Source organism: Desmodus rotundus, chromosome 4 (assembly GCF_022682495.2).
Source record: "Desmodus rotundus isolate HL8 chromosome 4, HLdesRot8A.1, whole genome shotgun sequence".
NCBI lineage: Eukaryota > Metazoa > Chordata > Mammalia > Chiroptera > Phyllostomidae > Desmodus > Desmodus rotundus.
In genome coordinates, this window is record NC_071390.1 from 120,762,019 (window position 1) to 120,783,549 (window position 21,531).

Sequence of the window (21,531 nt, forward strand, 5' to 3'; positions counted from 1 at the left end):
TTGAGATCTTTTACACACTCATACAGCCACACACACTCACACAGACGCACACACAGGATCAAATTTTAGCATGAATCGAAACATGCAAGTTGTAAAGCAGTATTTCCCAGCTGCACACAAAGGCATACAGAAAAAAATCTGAATGTACATTTCATAAAGCCAATGACAAATCTTGGCCGTAGTTCTTAGAATCAGTTTCATTGTAAAATATATTCAATAATTTTACTTCATCTCCTAATATCTTGAGTACTTTGGGATTGAAACGAGGTACTTCTATTAGATCTGTATTCTCAAGTCTGTCCCTGACACATTTGCCCTCCTCTGAGTAATACTGTTACAGTCTGTGATAGATCACAGTGTCAAGACACTGAACTTGGTCCAATTTTTACCTCTGCTGATGAAATAAAAAAAATCATTTCCTTCCAATTTTTTGGAGTAAAGACTAAGGACAGTTATTTAAAACAACTTTTTAAATATTTTATTCATGTTTTCTAATTAGTGCTATTTATTATTATTATTTTAAAAATCATTATAATCTTTTGGTAACAAGTATATATTGTATGGGCCAGTGAACCTATTTAACTTTATAGACCAGATGTGAATTTAAAAAGATCAGTGTTTTCTTTTAAATTTGGGATTAGACATACTAAGACGGGTAGCTCAGGAACACTTTAAATGTATATTATGAGTGCCAATTAAAAAAAAGATGGTGATAAGTATTAAAAGTCAACTGAAAAACCTCATTAGTGATGTATTTCGGGATGAGAGTTAAGAGTCTTGAAGTAAAGAATAAAACTTTTTAGTGTTACTATTTTATCACTGCTGTAGTCCACTTATATGAATTTATTAAAGATTATTTCATTTGAAGCCATTTTGGATACATTTTGCTTACTTGAGGCAGAGGGGTGTGTATGTGTGTGTGTGTGTGTGTGCGTGCCTACACATGACTTTTGGTCAGAAGGCACAGCAGTTTGTTGTGGAAATGTGTGTGTGGTCCTGTCTCCCCCAACCCTGCTTTTTTTTTCTTTGAGAGTAAGAAGAGATGAGTAGGAACAAGTTAGGGTCCCCTAAAGTCTTCATTTTAGCTACCACCACCCCGTTTTCCCAGGACAAATGTGTTCTGTACACCTTAGTGTAGGTGTTAGTATTTCTGCCCCACCAAGACTGAATACTGGTAATCCCAAGGGATCTTGATTGTTGTAACTGAATGGACTCAGACTTGATAAATTGGGTTCCAGCACAAAAAATATAATGCCTCCTTCTTTTTGCAACAGCAGGGATTTCTCAAATGAGGACACACTTTGCCCTACAGGCCGTGATGGTTTCGGTACTGATGATGACTTTTCCATCTGTATTGGACTGCTCTAGTGTTTGGGACCCCCTGGGACCCCCTGTGCTATGCAAGCATGTGGCTTGCTTTATGTCATCACAAGGTGGTTCGTGGGGCCTTAGGGTGAAGTTTTTGATCTACTCCTCTGGAATGTGTGACCTTGAGGATGTTACTTCCCTGATCTCTATCCTTCCTTGTTGAAGGGCAATACAAATAGTACCTGCCTCCTGATTTTTCTGTTATGTTACACAGCACAACGTACACAAAGTGCTTCGTTCTGTATCAGGCACCTAGTAAGTGCTCAGTGTTCTTGAAATTAATTAATTGTCATTGAAACTTCTGAGATGTTGTCTAACCTATGAATGAGTAAACCTAGAGTGCAATTCATACTTATCTCTTATAGCTTCTAAAACATTACAGTGTCTATAAACAATCCATTTTAACTACCTCAGCAATAATAATATTTGTATATGTCATAAAAATAAAGTTACTCACTTTCAGAAGTATAATTAGATAATACTGAAAACAGCAATTGCAATAAAAATAGTCCTTAATCTACTTTGCTTCTTTAAATCCCATATGTAAGATAAGAAGATACTGATTTGGCCTTTCATCTCTTCCCTTCCCCGATTTTAAAGTATTCCCATATTTATCTCATTAGCTCTATCAGTTCATGAATGCTTCTCCATCAATTGGGCTTATCTCAAAACTAATTTATAATGTATTCTAATAAAGCATTTGGCCAGCATCTTCTTATTGTCACCATATTCAATTATTTTTTAATCAAGACAAATGGCGATTTAATAGAAGACCATCGCTCCCCAGAAGTGGTCAGTGCTGCCCCTAGCTCCAGCACCTGAGCAAAGCAGTTCCCCTACAGCTGAGAGTGCTTGCCCCGCTGGCCTCGCCCCAGTTGCATTGCTGGACGTCTCACGGACACGGTGAGCGAAAGGACGCAAGCTGCGGTGTTGGCTTATGCATCTTCCTCTTATACCTTTTCTTCTTTTTTCCTTGAACATGTTTATATTCTAAAATACTCACTTTCATTGGAAATCTTTGAGATTTTGTTATAAAGTGATGCAAATCAATACAGACTCAAATAGGTTACCAAGATGTATGCCAGTGACATATTAGATTTCCTTTTTTCTACAATTTCAAAAAAATCATTATTTTATGATTCAATTTAGGAAACATTTGAATAATTTCTTGGTATGTAACACCGTGTCAGAGGCTTCAGGGATTCCTAAAGTAGGATAAAACTGTTTCTTACAATCAAGGAACTTCAGAATTTATTGGTGTTTATGAGATGTGTATGATTAAATGTCAAAATATATGATGAACGCACTAGATATTAATACCACACGAAGTCAGAGTCGGAAGAGATCAGAACGATTCAGATATTGGAAGATTGTTCCATCGAATATTAACCTATAAAGACAAAAAACTTTTGAAGAGTATTCGGAACTTAATAATGGTTTGGTTGTTTTATACTCTATGGTTGGGAGATAAAGACACAAATGAACTATATATCCTCTACATTTTGCTTCTACCAAAGTAGTTATCCAACAGATGTTTCTAAGAAGAACCAAAAGTGTGCATTTTTGCCTATTCTTTTCCCTGGGCATTTCTTGATTTACTTGTTAATAAACCATGCAATTACGAGAGACAGTGTAGTCTGGTGTAGTTAATGTCAGAAGCGGAGTTTAAGGAGAAGAAGAGAGGCTTTGGTGTAGAGAATGTGATTTTGAATTTTATTTTTGATAGCTACTACCCTTCTGATTTTGGAAAAAAATATCACTGAGTCTCAATTTGTTTTCATCCATGAATATGTCTTTCAGGGTGGTTGTAAAAAATAAGGTAAGTAAAAAGTGTTTAGCAGAGTGTTTGGCGTAGAATACACCTCAAATCATACACATTTAACTATGACTTGAATTAAGAGACTTGTTTAAGTCTTTTTGTAATCTTATGCAACTGAATCTAGTTTCTTCCTCTGTACTAAGAGAAAATTAGCAATTTACCAAGGTGATTTTAAGGATTTAAATGATGGGGTTTGAAATTGGCTATGGGTGTGTGTGTGGCAGTGGTGGTGGGAGGCATATTTGTCATAAAAATGGACCAACATTACAAATCAGGCATCTTTATTATTTCAAGAGCTGGCTTATTATAAGCACAGTGCTAAATAAAAGAGAAGAAAAACAGTAAAAGAATATCAGTCAAGTGTGATACAAAGCATAATACAGTGTTTCAATGTAGTATGTACAAGGACGTTGGAACCAGCCTGGGAGGTTAAGGGAGCATCTCCTTTGAAAAAAAATAACATCTACATTGCGTCTGAAAGACTAGGATTTGCCACGTAAAGTGAGAGGACACAGGTGTTGGCGGCAGAAGGAAGCAATATGTGTAGGTGTCCAAAGCTAAGGGAGGATTATTCTTTGAAACAACTGAGTTAGTTCCAGGGGGCTAAATCTTACACTTCTGTGGGAGATAGAGATGTTAAGGAAAGACAAGAGTGAAGAGGTAAAACAGACATCAGGGAGGGGCTTTTTAAGCCATGTTTAGAAGATTCCACTTCCAACATTACTCCAAAACTTATATGGGAAATTCATCTTAACATGCAACCATCATAAATTATTTTTATTTTTTAGCAGTGCTTCAGATTCTGGGAAATCAGTGGTCACTTGTAGCTGTTTCTGTGTATGTGCTGTGGTCGTTCAGCCATGTCTAACCATGCAGTGATAATACATTTTTCTTGAACGTATTATGTGTATTATTTTTATACAGTAAAGACCTTTGCGAAATTCAGTATGCTGAATATCTGAATTCTGCCCAATAATAGTAATAGCTCTTTTAAAATTAGAAAATAAGCCTTCTTTGCCATGACTTTCCTAGGAATTACCCTTTCTTTTGTAAGTTCTGTTTCATGACTGTTTCACTTTTACCAGGAAGAAATATTAATCTCACCATTGTGTCATTTCTAAATTTCTGCAGTGTTTGTTTTTACATTCTCTGAACGGTATTATTAGTAATCATCACTGTGAGATCTTTGACTAACCTGGGCTGCTTCTTGCCAGGGCCAGCATCCTTAACTTATTTAAAATACCTTCCTTGGTTTCTTCCCATTATCTTTGTTTTGGGCTCTGAGTTCCTATCACAGTTGTAATATCATTGTCAACAGTGAGAACATTTGCCTTGATTGAGAAAAGAGAGGGAAAATAGGAGTTGAGGACTACTGTCTCTTTTCTCTAATGTTCTACTTTATACAGTGGCACCTACTCATTGACTTCTTTCTATTTTGATTGAAGAGGAACCAGTTTATTCTTTTTGTGCTGCAGTGCACCCCCACTACTCTTAAAACCCGCTCTAATTCAACCACAGAATGATATGTCTTTTAAAAAATTTCTGGGCATACTACCAGCACCTCAGGCCTCAGGTAGTGAGGGAGGAGATTTATAAATAGTACACAGATGTATTAAGAATTGTGTATATATAGATGAGTTTAGACTCCAGTGCAAGGTGAAAGTTTCACATTTGAGATTTTGAAAATTGTTGAATGCAGTCTTGGTAGATCTACTCATCGGGAGGGTGATATAGTTACATTACAAAGTTAGACAAATGTAAAATCACCGAAGAAACACTTCATCATTAATTTGTTCCATGCGGCATTATTTCTTAAATATAATGTAGGCTATTTCATTAACATTACTAAATAAAAATAGTTGGGATGAAATTTACAATATGTAAAATATTATTTAATAGCAATTGGGATTTATAGTAAAGATAGCCTTGGTTTTCCCAGAAAAAAGGCATTTAAGATAAATATTGTATTAATTCACTGCCATTTAAAAGAATGGGCTATTCCTAATGAGAGGAACCTGATGGTTGGGATTTAATCCTTTTTATATTAGCTGTAATTAAATATAACTTATTAAACAATTATCTTTATATATAGTACATTAAAAAAGACCCTGGAAATGTCTGATCTCTGCAAATTTTTATGCATACTTTTGGCCCTTCATTTTGCAGGAAGAATAAATACTTCTAAATCTTTCCCATTTGGATGGAGTGTCTGTCTACCATGAGGTACCTGAAAAAGACTTAAATGATATGTCATATACTTCTAGTCATCTAATGAAGCATTCAGTGCAATGTGCTTATGACAATGTTATCTGGTCATTTCAAGCTCTATCCATCAAAACTGTGGGCACTTTTTCCTGAAACACATTAAAAAAGTTTCCACCTCCAGGAGGACATAAGTGTTGAAATAGTGAGGAACGTTACCTTGCTATAAAATACAACTAACTGGCCAATGGCAAGTGTAATGTAGAGAGCTTCATTGTTGTGGATAAAATAGGTTTTGTTGACTTATCCATTTAGGGGAGATTTTCTTTTTATTTGTTCCAGGTTAATTCTGACTTTCTTTGAAATATATGGAAATCATTTTGAGATAGACTTGCTTGTATCTTTGATTATCTATGTGGTGTCTGCATGAAAAAAGAAGCAAGTAGATTTCAGGAAGTGTCCATGATAGTTGCAGATGCAAACTGTCCAATATTGTGAATTACTGCTCCATAAATAATTGTGGTTGGTTTCTAACTTTAATTTTATTCACTCTAATAACAAGTATTGCTCTATAGATAATTGTTGATGGTTGCAGACACTGATTTCATTCAATTAAGCCACTAACCTTTTTAAGAAACTGCCTGGGAGATAGCCAAGAATTGCAGTCAACTGATTTCTAAGGGAACTGAATTGAATTTGCCTTAGCCTAGAAAATGCTCCATGTAGGCCGCAGCTGTGTTAATTAACCTTTTCCTTAAACTACCCTCTCTATACAGAACTCCAAATGGGCAAACAAAGCAAAATACCATGGTATCTGGGTTCAGATTTTGCTCAGAGTAATTATAAACTTAGAAAGACATTATAAAACATGTTTGAATTCTATAGGAAGAGTATGAAGGGTGTTGTTTTTCTAAATCACATTAAAATTCAGATTCTCTCTCCGTTTCTCTCCTAAAATCACTATTGTGTGTATTCAACAAAGATAAAACCCATGGGTATTACACAAAGATATACTTTCTTTTTGTCAAATTAGAAATCCATAATGCTAAATATTGTGCTTGCAGGGTATTTGGAAACTTGGTCAAACATGTTTCTTCCTAATGAAATGGACATTAATGAAATGGACATAGGATTGGCCTTGACCAGTACCGCCAGGACTGAAATTTTGTTGTTCATCTTTTGTGCTCTGCAGAACGGGAGAGGGAGAAAACATACTGTGCTCAAAGTATACATTGTGTCCGGGAAAAAAATGTTTCCTTCAATAAACAAAACTTTCTTAATAAGTAACCATTACAAGCTATGAAGGCCAAGGTCATAGGTCCTGGTAACCACGTATGACAATAAAGGGCATCTACGTGTCGTGACTACAGGCAGTCACATGCAAAGTTATACTTTGATCATTGTAGTAAGAGGGCAGAAAATATTAGTGCAATTTCACAACCATCCATCTCTACCTGGGAAAGGTGGAAAGACAAAATGACGAGCCCTTTAAATTACGTTCAGTTCGAGCAGCAGTAGTAGTATATCTTCATACACAGAATATTTGAGCTAATTTTTAGTAATTGCATCAACCTGAATAATATTTCTATATTTCTGGGAAATTAGAATCTACCAAAAGTCAACTTGCTAAAATGCATTTGTGACATTGCTACAGATACTGGGTTTTGTAAGTGAAGCTTCATTATCTGCTGATGATCCTTACTCATCCTGTTCACAGTTCAAAAGATTATTTCCAAGTTGGTTTTGACTGCCTGACTTTTCTCCAGCTCCACAGCAGGGTTGGCACGTACCTGGCAATTCTAAGCTGTACCTTCTGGTTTTATGTTTACTACATGATAGCAATAGTTATTCCCTATCTCCCCAGGCTAAACAAAAGGTGAGTAGTTACATGTTGGCTTTGAACAGTGGCAAAAGAATGTAGCAGTTATACTTCATGTTGTAAATATCCTCTTATCTCTGTGGGCAAAAGCTCTTACTAATGGAAGATGAAAAAGTATAGCATCAGGGTTTTGTTAGGGAGGAAAAAGTGAGATAATTGTCTAAAATGGAAAAGTTTTGAAATTTACTAGCCTTGAACGATGATGAAAAGTGCTGAATCTAACTGGGTTTGGAATCAAAGCAATATAACATACTGTGGAGGTCAGCTCCCGTAAGTGGAAGGTCCTGGCACACAGAGTGAGATAATAGGAAAAATTAGTTTCAATCTCAGATTTGTGACCTTCGATGCAATTTCACTCAAAGTTAAGAGAGATAAACAAACAAAAAAATCTTCAAAATTTGCATTTTGGAATTTTTCTTTTCCTCAGTCCTTGCAAAAACACATAGATTGATGGACACAGATATTTTACGAAAGTTGTTCACAGTGATGTCAATTTAATAAGGAATTCTTCCCTATTAACTATTGAAATTTGCATTTTTTTAGTCTTGCTATGTTTCTAGAACTTTTATTAAGGCAGTTAGAATTTGATAACAAACTCAACCGTAATTTGTACCAATTCAGGTTAGATTTCTATTTTTGTGGTGAGTCTAAAGTGATTCCATTTTCAGAACAGTTCTCAGGGCTTCCTCCTTTTGCGGACCTTGCACAACTATATCCTAAGGGTCTTTCTGACCTTGAACTTGGTTCTTCATTTTATAGTCTTTCTTGCTTGAGACTACATTAGAAAGAGCTTCATTTTGTAGGCGTTTTCTGTATTTCACTACTATATTGCCTTTTGAATGCATTTAGAGATTCTTAAGAAATATTAAATTGTGCCCATGCCTTTCATAAGGCAGAATATAGAGCTAATTTTCTTAGCTGGGGGATACTTTTTTAGAGGGTAAAGATTCTGGACTCTTGAGAGCATGCCATTGAATTTTAAGTTATTTCTGTTGGAAAAAGACATTTGCCAAATATTGCTTTGGTTCTCTAAATTGTTATTGGATATTTCAGACAATTTGTAGATGGAATTTTCTGTAGTGTCTCCCATGTTGACTAATGTCAGTGCCTTTGTTCTTTAAAATAAATTCACAGGAACGTTACTGAAGTTAGGCTGTGGAGAGTTAGTGTGCAGAAGTGTATTTTCAATAAGGAAAATGTGCTGGACGGTTGCTAATAAATGAATTTTAACTGTTTTGAATAGCATTTTTGTAAATATTTTTAATTTTGGTGTATTATACATTATAAGCATTATAATACTTAGCCAAAGACTAGTTTTGATGTGTTGAATACCATATTTTAACATATATTTGAGGTATAAGCAAAGTCCAATAAGTTGCATGAGTGAATTACAGTTCTAGGTGGAAAATGATGCCTTTAACTGTTGGGATATATTTATAAAAACTTTTTCTAAAAACAAAACAGATGTCTCATCTAATAAAGTATGGGCATGTAATATTTAAGAGGCATCAATCAGCAGTTTTTTTTATTTTCAGTGAGGGTCACAGTTTCAATTTAGCATGAATAAAAGTCTGTCCCCTGCCGCCCAAGGTTAATCATATATGTTTTAAGTAAGCGTTACACAGAGGCAGTACTTGCAACACCAGTGTGCCATCATTGACCCCAGAGACTGGCCAACCTGCAGACACCTTCCCATTTTCCACGGCCACATGAGCCCTAGAGAGTTGAGAAGGCCCAGATTTGATGCATTTGCAGCTAATGTCCGTCCGTTTTCTAATCCTTGTTTTGGTTTCAGTTTACCTGAGAAGCTCTCTCAGTGTTCTAGCATGGACTTGAAAGCATGAGTTGATATTGTAAGTTTGGTAAATAAAGATGCTATTTCTCTTCTAATATCATGATTCGATAAGAATTTTAGAAAGGTGCCTTCTTTTATCTTCCCTCTCTTTCGTGCACTGGCTCATGAAACCCCTCCGCCACTCAATTCAAAGGCAGGCTTCATGCTGATTGACTCTCTGTTTCAGAGAAGGCAACATCTGTCGCACATTGGAATCAGGTTTGGGCTATTTTAGTTGTCTTCAGTTTTTTATGTCAGTATTTTGATTAAAGTATTGTAATTATATAGTAAGTAGTGCAAATGCATGTACAAGGAGGTATTGAAATGCTTGTAAAAACACAAAGTCTTAATATAGTAAATTTTGTGGAAGCATGTGAACAGGCTCTTAGTCCAAAATCTCGGTAAGGAAAAATTGGTGCCTGACTTTATAATTTATGAATCTGTATAATTATTAGATTGGTCAACATGCCATTTTTATGATCTCATGTTAATGTATGATTGATTTTCTAAAACATATGGATTCACTTTTGAGAGAGTCCGTAAAATGTGTTTTGCTTTTCTTATGAATTCAATTTACTAACTGATCAAAATGAAAAATGTATTTAGGGAAAATAATTGTGTCTCAGTAAGTTAATATTGCTTCAGTTCTTTTGAAAGTTATTTGTACTTTGAGTGGGCAAAGTCAAGTTCTTAATGTAAAAGTCACAGGCTTAATATTCCAACTTGAAATAATTGCCATTTTTCTCTACTGAATTCATTTTTCCCTCTATGTAGATGAAGAATATAAAATTTCATCTCAAGAATAATTATCCCTTTTATCTGTTGATTAATCTGACCAAATCTACAACTTCTTACTATCAGTTATGTTTTGGTCTAGGATCTAATAAAGTATGTAAGACTTTACTGGACTTGGCTTTTATTTTTTGTGGTAAATTTTATGGTTTAAGAAAGACACTCATGTATCTTAATGTCCTATGGAAATGCTCAATGAAATATTTAACATCAAGTTTCCAGTATGCCTTTTTAGTGCTTAATAACCTATTCTAAAGAGAAAGAAATGGCTTTCCTTTTCATTTTATTCCAGTTGTATGTGACATATTAAAATATGAGATGAATTTGGAAAGACAGATTATATAAAGTTGAGTGTTAAACCTGTAATACATCATTATTAATGGGGCAAAATAGTTTTTTTGTGAAACACTGATATGATGCTATGGTAAGTATATGATCGAATTTTTCATATGGCAAAATTCTTTTAATTCTTTGAAACTAAGGATATTAATTCAGAGAGCAATCTTAGGAAAATGAGTAATTTTGCCAACTTATTTGTCATTTGCCCTTCGTACTTAGAACTTTAAGAAGTCAGTGGTAAGTGATATTATATCCACTGTTTCTTAGGCATTCAGATAGTAACTTGTTCAATTAAAAATTCTTGTTAGGTCAGACATAATGGATTCTTGTTGTTACTTTAGTATTTATTCAATGAAAGGGATCAATATTTTTGGCCCCAAGGGAGCTACACTGATAAGAGACTGCAGTAAGTCTCTCTGTTCAGTATAAACTTGTGGCTAGCAGGTGCAGTGGCTGCTGTATAACTAATTGTAATTATAACATTATAATTAATTAGACATTTTTTTCCTTTTTAATAGCACATATGCTTTGTTAGTGTGTTTTACATTCTCCTCCCTTCTCTCACACGTGCTCCTAATAGAAGAGATTTCTAAAAGGGAGTTTGAGAACAATAGGTCTGATTTTGAGGCATTTAACTACCATGCACTTGAACTCTGGACAGAACCCATTTATTTCAAATTTCAGTAGATTAAATCTTTTTGTGGTAGTGTACAGACTGGTTATAACAGAGAGGTAGAGAAAGAATCCTTCTTCTTTGTCATAGTCATCTTCGCCAAGTTTTAAATGTATCTGTGTTTAAATTTAATGAAACTGACTTGTGATTTTTCTGAAGCATGGCATTAAATAAAGCCGTAATAAAAATCTATTTTGCTTTGCTACTTAAAAGCACTTTCCAAATATGGCCTAATGCTATATTCAAGTAATAATGTCACTTACAGAACAAGCTGTCAGATTTGACTTGCTCTAAATTTGGCGAGAGCTATTATTTAAAAAATTAAACCCAAATGCAAGTCCTTGTCATTCCCCAGCAAAAACTTATGCAGATCATCACATTTAATCTAATAGATGATTTATTAACTTGCCATTTAATTCATCTAAGTAAGAGACTCAAGTGAGATCATTGATTTGAGAGCTGGCAGGAACCTTTACAAATCATTTAGGTCTGCTCCTTGTTTTACAGATGGAGAAACTGAGACCAGGAGAAATTAAGTGGCAAGTACAAGGTTATAAAAATAAAAAAAAAAAATTGCCAGAAAGCCAGTTCCCTTAACTTCTTTTCAAAATATGTCAAAGAGATTTGTTACTGTTTATAAGAAATAGCAATTGTTTAAAATTTATGTAAACGAATTTGTTTTCAGACCAAAATTTGCTTAGAATTACCAGAGTACAGATTAGACCTGTGGAACTTACAAGAACAATCACATTTAAAGGTCAGAATACTTGTATGCAAAGGTTAAATATCAGAAGCCAGGAATAATGTTACAGTTTCTAACCCTACACTTAAAATTGTAGGCTTCTGATTGCATGGCTTCTGTGCACTTCTTCTTCTTTTTTTTCTTAAATGGAAATACTAAAGGTTAAAGTACTCACTGAATGTTGTTGCATGACCTTAAATACCATGGGCGGGGGGGCGTTGAACTTTGAGAGAATTTTACATGCAACTAGCAGCAATATTTTCCACACTGGAATTACATCGTTTGTATGATTTTGTAGTTAGTACTGTTAATGAGAAAAAAAATATCTGTTTACCTGAGATCAGACACTCCTAGAAGCATCTATCTGTCTAATCATGGTGGCCCTAAGCATCACAGGACAGTGGCAATTATCCTAGGTTAGCCTTCAAATGTAACACAGTGTCAGAGGAAAGAAGAATAAAATGCAAAGGCAATTGGAGGGGTTGTCAGGAAATTAATGTTATCAGAAGCATATTTTTATCACTTTACATTGGCAGGTGAAATGTAAAAATGGCCAAGAAAGGCAGAATGTCCTAAACACCTGCTATTTATAACAGCTAATACATACAGTAAGAAAGGAAACATTTCCTTCAATGCGGAGCCCAGGGCTTGCTATGCCAGAAACACCTGCTTTTATTTTTTTATGACTTTTCTGAACAATTCTTCACTGACCATACTTATATCATGATTTAATTTGGAAGACATGAGGCTAATGACTTCTAAATGCTTTTTATATCAGGTATATAGGAAATGGTAATGTTTCTTTGCTATATTTCTTCCTAGGAAACACTGACTCATAATAAACTGAGAAAACCTTTGTTTAACAGAAACAACAGAAAAGCAATGGCATTTAATTGAGTATGTCTTAGATGAGAGGAATATAAGAGACCTTCTCTAAGAAAACGCAAAAGATAGCTGCCATTATACTTTTTCTATAACATTAACACCCAGGGGATACAGATAAATAAAAGAAGAACAAGAATTCAAATTCAGGTCTTTAGAGTTCAAGTCAGGACTGTCAACTCATGTCTTTAGGCGAAAAAAGGTACAATGAAATTGTGAAATTTATATGGATTGTGAGTGTTTGTTCTTTACTATTGTATTGCATTGAATGTCTAAGTCGATGCCCTTCAGACTTGACAGAATCAACCCTGGTTGGTGTAGCTCAGTGGATTGGGTGTGGCTCTGAGAACCAAAGGGTCACCAGTTCAATTCCCAGGCAGGGCACATGCCTGAGTTGCTGGTCAGATCCCCAGTAGGGGAGCATGAGAGATAACCACACATTGATGTTTCTCTCCTTCCCTTACCTTCTCTAAAAATAAATAAATAAAGTCTAAAAAAACGACTTCACAGAATCAGATATTACCCAACTTTTGAAACATTGTCTCACATGAGTTTGTGCTGTAGCATTATGAAATATATGATTATGCAAAAGTAGTTTTACAGTTGTGATTACACAAAACAGTTTATTTTTGTACTATTATTTAGTAATCAGTGCATTATTTTCGCAATAAAAAACTGTAAACTTACTTTTGCTCTACTCTGTGTAAGTACCCTAGAGCTTTCGGTGGCTTACAATAAGAATATTGTTAAAGATTTTTAGTATTTCAGATCTTAAAATAAATGGGACAATTTAGAAAATAAAACCTTCATATGTGCATGGCACTTCTATGTGCATTCAGTGGAAATGCTCTCCTTGAATACTTCCTCAGACAGCTGGAGACACACTGCCGGTCTCATCGGCCATGGCTCAGTCCGGCTAAGGCCTGTGCGGGGCACCACGGCGCGATGCTCCTTAAAGCCAGCACCGATTTCTGCTCTTTCATTGACATATGCAATATTTAAAATGAAAAGCAGGTTTTGAATGACTGTAATTGTCAACAATATTTAATTTATTTTGATAATTTGTGAGAAGAGAATTGTCATTTAAAGTAAAAGCTTTGGAGAGTCTGTATAATCAAACGCCCTTTGAAGAGGATTCAGAGTGCAGTGTAAAGTATATTCTACATAGATCGCAAATGAAGATGAATAAATTCTGGGGTAAATTATGATGTGGTGTTCTGGTGTGGTGTAGTGTATCATACAATGGATTCTAATATCAGATAGCCTGGATACTCTTTCTTATTCTACTTGCTAAGTTGTATGGCTTGGGGTACATTAGGTACACTCTCTAAGTCTCACTGTCCTCCTCAGTAAACCAGGGGTAATAACAAAATCGAATTATTTTTGTTCTTTTTTCCTTTCTTTGTTTTGGGTGTGGAATGAGAAGGGGCATGTAAAAACTTAATACCATTTCAGGCATAAGTGTTAGTTCCCTTATTTTTGTTGTTACTGTTGTTTATTACAGAGCGAAAGGACATATGTTGACTCGCTCAGGACCATATTTTTATTTACTGTGTTGAGTTCATCTGATTTGGAGAGGAAAATGAATATTTAAATAGGACCACTGTTATTGGTCTGAACCTCTCTTTTCCTAAGTTTGTTATTTGGAGGAAATTGCACAATGTATGCCTTCTGCCGTTGGCAAAGGCAAGTCACTGCTGTGTCCTGGATATGGAGAACGCTAGCCTCATGTCTTCCACTCCCACTCTCCCCAACAGGGCCCATCTGCCCAGCCATTGCTGCAGAGTTGTACATAGGTGCCCTGTGCCTGATGGAAACAGGGCTTCTATGGAAAGGCCTTGTGGCATAGTTAGTGCATTGAATTGCTACCATCTGTTTCTTAGCCAATGTTAAAAGACAGAATAAAAGAAGAGAAGTGGTGTTAGAAAATGGAAACATAATTTCATAAAATCTGTGGTAAAAGTGTTGTTTATAACCTCCCACCCTCACTCTCCAACACGTGGTGTGTGAGGAGCACGGCTTCCACACTCACCATTTCAAATTCACGGAGGCATAGCTGCATGTTACACAAACAGAGGTTTTAATGAATACTTTCTATGTTAACTAATGTCTGTTCCCCCTGATGAATTTGTGGTAGAAGTCTTAATGACACTTTGATATTTATGTAATATATATTTTACAAATATTTTAAAACTATTTTTCTCACAACTACATCTGTTCTTAGACATAAAGAATGCTGTTTTAAGAGATATTCACATAATAAATATTAATGCCTTTAAAAATTGTGAAAATTCTCGACTCCACTCCAGGAAGACAAACAACCCAATTAAAAAATGGGCAAAGGACTTGAACAGACACTTCTCCAAGGAAGACATACAGAGGGCCCAGAGACATATGAAAAGATGCTCAGCATCGCTAGCCATCAGAGAGATGCAAATTAAAACCACAATGAGGTACCACCTCACAGCTGTCAGTGTCCAACATAAACAAATCCACAAACAAATGTTGGAGAGGATGCGGAGAAAAGGGAACCCTAGTACATTGTTGGTGGGAATGCAGACTGGTGCGGCCACTGTGGAAAACAGTATGGAATTTCCTCAGAAAACTAAAAATGGAACTGCCCTTTGACCCAGCAATTCCGCTGCTGGGATTATACCCTAAGAACCCTGAAACACCAATCCAAAAGAACCTATGCACCCCAATGTTCATAGCAGCACAATTTACAGTAGCCAAGTACTGGAAGCAACCTAAGTGCCCATCAAGCAAATGAGTGGATCCAAAAACTGTGGTATATTTACACAATGGAATTCTACGCAGCAGAGAGAAAGAAGGAGCTTATACCCTTTGCAATGGCATGGATGGAACTGGAGAGCATTATTCTAAGTGAAATAAGCCAGGTGGTAAGGGACAAATGCCATATGATCTCACCTTTAACTGGAACATAATCAACAAAAGAAAAAAGCAAACAAAATATAACCAGAGACATTGAAATTAAGAACAATGTAACAATAGCCAGGGGGGAGTCGGGCGGGGATAGTGGGGAGAGGGGATTACAGGAACTACTATAAAGGACACATGGACAAAACCAAGGGGGAGGGTGGAGGTGGGGAAGGGAGGTGGGTTCAGCTGGGGTGGGGTGGAGGGATGGGGAGAAAATGCAGAGAATTGTAACTCAATAAAAAAAATTGTGAAAAGTCTGACTTTTCAATACATTATCTGTTTTCAGCAATCTTAGTTTTCATAAAGGATGGTAAAATGACCTCTGGCTTTTTATTAAAAGGTGAATCTAAATGCACCACAATAAATGGACGCAGAATTAAGAAACCTTGAAGTGCAGATGTAGCAGTATTAGAGGAAGAAGCTGCTGCAATTTGAATGGCTTTGGCAAGAAAAAGTCAGCTAAAGTGTGAAAGTCGGAAAATATTTGATGACAGAGTCCTGGCATAAGTAGTTTTGCCCTGCCTTTCAACATAAAGAATCCCCAGGAGTTTAATGAACAAATATAAAAATGATGAATGTTAACATTATTATATCAGCCACAGAGTGACTGCCCTCTCCAGTATGAGATTGATGATTTCCAAATTGTATCCCATTAGTGGAAGACAAGAAGAGGAGAACATGTTACGAGCTTTAAACTATGTTGGCCCCGAATTGCAAACATCTAACACCCTGTGACACTGAATTTCCGGAGCGGGGGGCCTGATTATGCTTTTATTTAGCAACTTCTACCCTTATATCTAGGGTAGAACTCCTCAGGAAATGTCATGAATGAAGATTGCGTTTACCAGAATGATAGATTTCAACATAACCTGTTTAGGGTTCACAATATAGTTTCTCTGTAGGTTTCCTTGGCTCTCAAAGGTAGAGTGCGAGTCAGTTACGAACATTGACTGGACGGGGAGAAACCTGCTCCTGGCTTTGCCACTAACTAGTTTTATGACTTGAGGGCATTTTTAGCTTGCACTTTATAAAGGGAATAGAATCAACCTGTTACACTATTCCTAGACAGTACATATTGTGCATAGAGGTGGGACAAAGTAACTATTCTCTGTTATCAGCATAGCCTGCTGTACTATTTAGACTTCCACTTCACTTCCTTGTATTATCAGATCACTATCTCCTCCATTACCCTGGGAGTTTATATAAGGGTAGGATCTTGTGTTTATCAGCTTTGATGGTGTCTGTTATCAGCTTTGACAGTGTCTGTCATAGTGCTTTTTTATACTCGACAAAGTAATTTCTTCAGTAACAACGAAAAAGTACCTTTTATTAATAACTACATTTCTAAGGACACCTGACTGCTGTAGCTGAAGGGTATTGGCTCCTGTTCTGATGGGATATGCATACACAAGTTCATGTTTGTTAATAAGGAGTTTACTGTCCTGACCCTGTGTAATCCCAAAGGAAGCACTGGGCCTCTGGTTCTTCTGTTTTCTTTAGGCATCTCAGAATATCCTGTAGGATTTGTCCAGTCTGCAAAGTTTGTGTCTCAGAGTACTTTACAAATTTAAATTAGATCACTTTAAAGGAGCATGCATGCTGTAGGGTACCGTAGCCCTCACCGTTGCTTCGCCCAGCTGTTTGGCGCATTTCCATAACCTGCCTTATTCCTGCAGGCCCTTGAGTGTGAACCCTGTGCAGACGGATCGGACTGGTCATTCAGTGACTTACATATCTAAAATCAAAGTGATGTCTGTTGGCCTCAGGGGAGACTGTGTTGAATCTATTTATTCTCTTAAAAATGGAAGTAGAAGACTAAATAAAGATTAAAGAAGTAGACATTTGTGACCCTACATTTTTTTAAAGCATTAGGTCTGAGACTGTAACACAGGTCAAAGACAGGTGTTAGGGAAAGACAATAAACTGGCATCAGAGTTCATTATATAAGAGTGTGGGCCAAAAGCAGAAAAGTGGGCTATTTATTCTGGCAGAATGAGGAGTAGGTTCCTGAGTGCAAAGGCTGTTAGACAAAAGAAGTTGATTTTCCTATTCGTCAACCAATGTATTTAAATAAAGGTCATGCTGCTGGACAGAAAATAATACATTTTTCTGAGCATCTTCAAAATGTTGCTTTCTGAAACAAAGAGGGCTCTTTCCTCATCATAACTCTAGAGCTTCCCTAACCCCATTAGACCCATGTCATCCATATGTATAGATGTTTTAAAACATTTTAAATTGACTTTAGAGAGATAAAGGAAGGGGCAGAGAGAGAGACAGAAGGAGGGAGTGAGGGAGGAAGGTAGAGAGAAGGATAGCAGTTGAGGGACAGACAGACAGACATACAGACAGACATTGATTTGTTGTTCCAATTATCTGTGCATTCGTTGGTTAATTCTTATACATGCCCTGACTGGCCATCAAACCAGCAACCTTGGCATATTGGGATGATGCTCTAACCAAGTGATCTCTTCGGCCAGGGTGTGTATAGACATTTAAAGCCATTTATATTTTTGAGATTTAAAACTTCTTGGGTTCATATATGTTTGTTTGCAGTAAGATGGTTGTTGTTCCTTAATGTGATGAGTGCAGATAACATGTGAAGTACCCAGCACAGGGCATGATCTATGTAGACACACCCCCACATTGTTCCCATACCCCTTCACATGAAGTTATAGTATATGTATTTACTTTAAATACTGTGTTTTTGTCAGAGTTTCAGTTGCTCTGGTACAGTCAACAGCTTGCATAGAACTGACTAGAAGCCTGAATCTAAAGTCACAAGAATTTAGTGGAAAGAATGTTTGAAAAGGAGTCTCAAAAATTTTAATTCCAGTCCCAGAGCCATACCTTGCCAGCTGTGTTGTTCAGAAAAATTTATTTAACCTTGCTAAAATCCACCTCTCTCATTTATAAAAGTGGGGTGATAATATCTATTTTCTGGAAAGACTGTTGTAAGGGTCCAATAATTTAATACATTAGAAGCTCTATTGCTATTCTTCATATTATGCCAAGCAATGTCAATATTAGGAGGGAACCCTTCAGTAGAAGATGGACAGATCATGAGATCTGTAGAAGAAGCAGTAGTGGCCTGATCCCCCGAGGGAAGACAGCCAAGAATTTATACCTGCTGGGGAAATTCTCACTTGTAAAGCTTTGTACCTGAGCAGTCAACAATTTCCAAAGGGCTGGTCAGGAAATTAAGAGAACAGATTAAAGTAAAATTGGGTAATGTTTCCCCTGGACCTTTATACTTGAAAGTTTTCCACTGAGACACAGCTGATCTTTTCACTTTTTAAAAAACTATTGTAGCTGAGTTTGGCTGCCTGTAGGCATGAATCATGTTTATATTCTGAAAAGATGGTCTTTTTCATCTGCCCTTTCTCTTGCCCTCCAACAGGCAGCTAAGGTCTGAAAGTATTTTTTTTCCCCCAAAGGTATATTCTCCTCAGATCAAAACTCTGGAGTTCTGAGCAAACATATTAATGAGCCAGTAACAAGTTTAATTTCAGTTTTTCTGAGACTATTTAGTATTTCTTATTTCTGGTAGAATTTGGGTGGAAAATCAGAATCATGACACCAAATTGCAACATATTTTATGAAACATTGCAGTGATATTTCACAGGGAAAAGAAACTGCAGAGACAGTTTTGAGCACATATGGAAAGGAGCACATATAAGCACAGCGCAGTATCAAAACCCAATTTATACCACAGGTTTTGTATGTTTTGCATACAGACAAGCCAACTGTAGTTCACATGGAACAAAACTCCTTTAATAATAAAGTCCTTATGTGGCTACAATTTAGTGCCTTAAACCTTGCTGCTCCATGTCTGTTCATGATCATAAAAGAAAAATATTTCAGACTCCAGAAGATCCTGTCTGTCTAGACTGGTCTCAAAAAGGATACCGCATTATTTGATAATGGAAGTTGTAATATTTCAGCTTAGAGGCAACTCCTTTTAAAGTATAGATCTATTTGCGCTGGGTCTTGAAGCCAAAAAGGTATCATTTCTGAAATGTAGTTTACTTGTACATAACGAATCTGCTATTTCAAAAGCTGGGTATTCATTAAGATTTCTGAGTGGTGTTTTGTTTTGTGATTATTAGATAAAAATGTTTGTTTCCCTGAACAAGGTTCACTTTTTCCTATCAGTCGTGTGACTGTTTTCCCACTCATGCATTCTGAGTACATTTACTAAGCACCTTTTATAACAGTGATACAACAGGAGACTGTCGGGGGTATGGAGGAGGAAAGCGTCTTTAAATAGATAACATTTAAGCTCAGCCCTAAAACATTACAGCTAGACTTACCCTGTGTACAGCTGGGCTTTATGATATCTAAGGTCACCTGTGTAATTCCATGTGTGCATGACTAATATGATACTCTCCTGTGGCTGGCTTTACCATATTTGTCCACGCCTTTTCTAGTTTGAGGACTTTCCAGGTTTCTGCTGCTATTTTCACCCCTTCCTATTCCATCTATTGTTGATTTCATTTTCTTTTCCTAACACCTCCACTCTTGACAAAAGCGTGTGGATTTAGGAGATCAGGGTATTGTTCTTATATTGGTTCTGTTAATAAATGTGTGATTATGGCCAAGTCGCTTCACCTCTTTTGGCCAAAGTTGCCTCATCTGTAAAATGAGGATAATTATGTGTTGTAACTATTTTATTTCATGGGTACTACAAAACAAGTTTTAAATGTACTAATTTTAGTTTTCAGTTTATTTCAGTTTTAAATGTACTAATACATGTGAAAGGACTCTGAGAAGTAGAAAATAGGCTGAAAATATAATATGTTGGGATACCTTTACCCCAGAAGAGGCTGACGCTCTTACAGGTGATATAAAGCTCAGTCAATTTATTGCTGTTTAAAACCACCTTAAAGTTTTTTATTTTTTAAGAAAAATGATAATCTAATGGAAGTAAAAGATCCTATCCTATATAGGGTGCTGTTTTCCATCCATGATACCCCTAATATGTTATGTTGCTCTTAAATATACTGTGTCACTTTGGAAGATATTAATAGGGGTTAAATATTGGAAAATAAAGTTCCCCCTCCAACATATAGCTTTTTATTATCTGAGGTTATTTTTTCTGAGAAAGTTATTTCAGAGTAGATTGGTTTTCTAAATTACAAAGAGATTTTTATTGTTTAATGACTAAAAAAGTTATCCTATACCTTTTAAAATGGAAATAGAAAAGTAATCATGTAAGTCCATGTATAGTTTAATAGCAAGGTATCAGAATCAATTTATATACTTAGCAAAAAGAGATTAATTAAATATATTGTCATAGTTCCACTTAGTGGAATGCTTTGTAACTGTTGAGAGTGTTGGTGCGAAATTGGCACTTATTGACCTGGAAATACCTGAAATATTTTAGTGAATATGAGAGATAGGTTGTGTAAAATGGCCTACTTTTTAATAAAATGTATTGATAGCTACAATCATATAAAAAGTTCTGAAACACAGTACATCAAAATGTTATTTTTAGTTAAGACATCTAGTAATTTCTGATATTTTTATATATATATCTTCAGATATATCTAGACTTTTGAAAGTTAGAAAATTCTACTTTATTGTCAGACAAAGCAGTAAAGCTATTTTCAATTTTTTTAAAGATAGGATTGTGTGAACTACATTGTCTGAATGAGGTACTATGCCAAAGACCAGTAAGATTATGATATTCAAAACCAGATTTAAGTTATTTTCATTTTTGCTATTATTTTTAAGTTTTTCACATCTTAGCTTCTGTTTGTTATGAATCTGGCGATATTTTTCTGACCTAACTTTTTGGCACCTCAAGAGTAAAATCTCTTGCCCATCAAGTGGAATTCTAATAAGGAACTAAATGTTTTAAGAGGACCCATATACTCATAGGTTGCTGTACTTGATAGAGTAGTAATTGTTAATCATCAAGAAGAGCAATGGGGACTTGATTTTTGGAGGAAGCATTAAGTTATGAACAGGTGTGGAAAAGAAGGCAGGATTTAGACTTCAGAAACTTCAGACTGAAGTACTCCTTCTTTTTGATTACTTCTAAATACCTTAATGCCAATAA

At 35.9% G+C, this 21,531-nt stretch overlaps 1 protein-coding gene across 19 annotated transcripts in view; it reads left to right on the plus strand.

The window, feature by feature from the left end:
• The window catches only part of ADGRL3 (adhesion G protein-coupled receptor L3), a 757,443-nt gene that overhangs the window by 53,280 nt on the left and 682,632 nt on the right, over window positions 1-21,531 (plus strand). Inside the window, exon 2 of one of the 19 annotated variants that reach the window (XM_053922390.2) lies at window positions 2,119-2,271. The exons of the other annotated variants lie outside the window; for them this stretch is intronic. The gene's annotated coding sequence lies outside the window, so the exon portion shown is untranslated. The remainder of the gene's footprint in view (window positions 1-2,118; window positions 2,272-21,531) is intronic. 19 annotated transcript variants of the gene reach the window in all.